Below are 3,334 nucleotides of genomic sequence, written 5' to 3'. Positions count from 1 at the left end.
CAATTCTGGCAGAAAGGCTTAAAAAATACTTAAATAATTTTATTCATCCTGATCAGAATGGATTCCTGCCAAAGAGACAAATTAAAGACAATATGAGGGTAATTCTGGACACTTTGGAATATTATGAGGCGCATCCTGAAAAACAAATGGCTGTGATATTCTTAGATGCCCAAAAGGCATTTGATAATGTGAACTGGAGATTTATGTTATTACTATTGGAACAGATGGGGTTTGCCAGAAAATTTATTCAAGCAATAGAAGCCATATACTATAAGCAAACGGCAAAAGTAATGATAGAGGGAGAACTTACAGACTCTATTAACATAAGAAAAGGCATAAGACAAGGATGCCCATTATCACCTTTGCTATTTGTATTGACTTTGGAAGTGTTGAATAGAAATATTAGAAAGGAACAAAATATAAAAGGAATGAAAATCAAAAAGGAGGAATTTAAACTGCAAGCCTTTGCGAATGATTTGGTTTTCATTCTGGAAAATCCTCTAGAGACAGCTTTAAAACTATTGGAAAAGATAGAGACATACGGTGAGATGGCTGGTTTGAAAATAAATAAAGATACAACAAAGATTCTGACAAAGAACATGTTATTAAGACAAAGAGAAGAACTGGCAGACCTATTGAAAATTCAAGTTACGAATAAGGTTAAGTATTTGGGGATATACTTGACGTCAAGATGCACTACATTGAAAGAGAATAATTATATTAAACTCAAACAGCAGATAGCATTGGATCTGAAGAAATGGGAAAACCTACAACTGTCATTGATAGGTAGAATTTCAACAATCAAGATGAATATTTTACCCAGAATTTTATATTTGTTCCAAACAATACCAATTAGGCTTGGTAAAGATTATTTTGAAGATTTAAATAAAATTGCGTTGAAGTATAAATGGCAAGGTAAGAAAGCGAGAATAAAATTAAAACTTTTACAAGATGCTAGAACTAGAGGAGGATTTGGCCTTCCTAATTGGGAGTTGTATTATCAAGCTGCAAATTTGATGTGGGTTAAGGAATGGATAACATTAAGAAAGGCTAGATTGTTGACACTAGAAGGACATGATCTATTACTGGGCTGGCATGCTTTTCTGTGGTATAAGGGAACTAAATCGCAGGGCTATTTTAGAAGGCATTATATATGGGAGTCTTTATGGCTAAACTGGGAGAAAATTAAGAGACAATGTTATTTGAAAATCCCAGTTTGGTTATCAACTATTGAAGCTTTTTCTTATCCTATAACATATAAGAAGGAACAAACAGTTAGATATGGGGAAATATTGGATGAAAAGGGTGAACTTAAAATGATGCAAAATTTAGAAGAACAAGCTATAAAGATGAATTGGTTTTCATATGCACAAATAGACTCAAGGTATGTTAAAGATTCTAAAGCAGAGGGATTTTATGATAAATTGACTGACTTAGATAAGATTTTTACAGGTACTGATGAAAAAGTGATTAAAAAATTATATGGTTATTTACTGGAAATTAAACTAGAGGAAGAACAAGTTAAAGAAACTATGATTGCTTGGGGGAAGAATTTTGGATATGGGATTGACTTAGAGAAATGGCAAAAATTGTGGTCTCAAAATTATAAAATGACAATGCCAACAGCATATAAAGAAAATCTGTATAGATGTTTTACAGGTGGCATTTCCCCCCGACAAGAATAGCAAGAATGTTCAAGAATAAATCTGAAAAGTGCTGGAAATGTCATCAGATACCTGGCTCGTATTACCATATGTGGTGGACTTGTGAGGACACTAGAAAATATTGGACTAAAATTCGCATATGGTTGGAAAAAATGACAAAGAAACATATTGATTTAAAGCCAGAGATTTTTTTATTGGGAATCTTACCTGATACATACAATAAAAATTTGAAATATTTGATTGTAAATGTATTAACAGCGGCTAGGATTGTATTTGCTAAAAATTGGAAGAGTGAGAAAATACCATCACAGGAAGAAATTATTAAGAAAATATTGGAATGTGCTGAAATGAGTAGATTGACAATTGAAATTAGAGAACAAGAAGATAAACAATTGTTAGGGATACACCCTAGCAGAATCTGCACGGCAGTCAGTCAGGCAGGCAAAATATGTGAGATAAACATTTTTGTAGCTTACACTCAGTAAAAAGATACACTGTACTAGTTTAAACAGTTTATTCCAATAAGAGTTATAGCATAGTCAAACAGTCCATATATCATTCACTAATTCAGTCCGTCCGGGAATTATTCAGTTGCAAAGTCCAGTGTTGAAAAAGAGAGGTCAGTAAACTTACAAATATCAGTCCAGTAATATATCTCCTCGCAGTAGAGATATGAAGAAGTCACACATTCTTTCTTCCTCTGACGTTCAGCAACTCAGCAGTAGGGAAACATGCAGTTAGCAAACCATCAATCCATCAAAACAGCAATCGTCAGGTTCTCTTGCTCCCTCTTATGGCGGTTTCACACTGCACCCAAAATTACATGCTTTGCAGTTTAAAGTGACACACACTTAAACTTACTATCATAGTTTATATATATTATTTTACCCAAACCACCTTAGGTAACCTATGTTATTCCTAACAACAATTCTATGAAGTTTGGGACCTTTTCTATCAATGGCTAGATAATAAAATATAATAATAGAATATTTAGAACCTTTGGAAACAATGAACACATTTTTTTTCCTTTCTTTGATACTATCTTTATAAAATTCTATTAAGATAGACTTGGTATGACTTTATGATTTGCTATAAAATAAATTAAGTAAACTATAGTTATCTCGTTAAAGTATGAACTAATAACATTATAGTCAAATGATTGTTTAATAATGATATCAAGCTATAAAATTGTTGATTGATAATATGAGCTATTATGTAATATAACCACAATGGAGACTATGAAATGGATGCACAAAAAAAAGTGGTAAACCAACCGACACACTGTCTGTAAATTCATGAAGGAAAGGATGATGTTTTTATGTTTTATGTGTTTTTGTTTGTTGTTAAAATTAATAAAACTGTTTTCAAAAAAAAAAAAGAAACAACTTGAAAAAATCACCATATATCAGGACTTGAAAATCAAACTGCAGAGATTCTGGCATAAACCAGTGCAGGTGGTTCTGGTGGTACTCGGCACACTGGGTGCTGTGCCTAAAGACCTAGGCAAGCACTTAAAAACAATTGGTGCTGACAAAATCACCATTGGTCAGCTGCAGAAGGCCACCTTACTGGGATCTGCTCACATAATCTGCTGATACATCAAGCAATCCTAAATGCTTGGGAAGTGTTCGGCTAGTGATTTGTGATACAAAACTCAGCATGGTTATCTC

The sequence above is a fragment of the Pseudonaja textilis genome, chromosome Z (assembly GCF_049901715.1).
Source record: "Pseudonaja textilis isolate UNSWEBS1 chromosome Z, rPseTex1.2, whole genome shotgun sequence".
NCBI classification, from domain to species: Eukaryota; Metazoa; Chordata; class Lepidosauria; order Squamata; family Elapidae; genus Pseudonaja; species Pseudonaja textilis.
The sequence above is the reverse complement of the archived record's forward strand: the minus strand, read 5'-3'. Positions refer to the sequence as shown.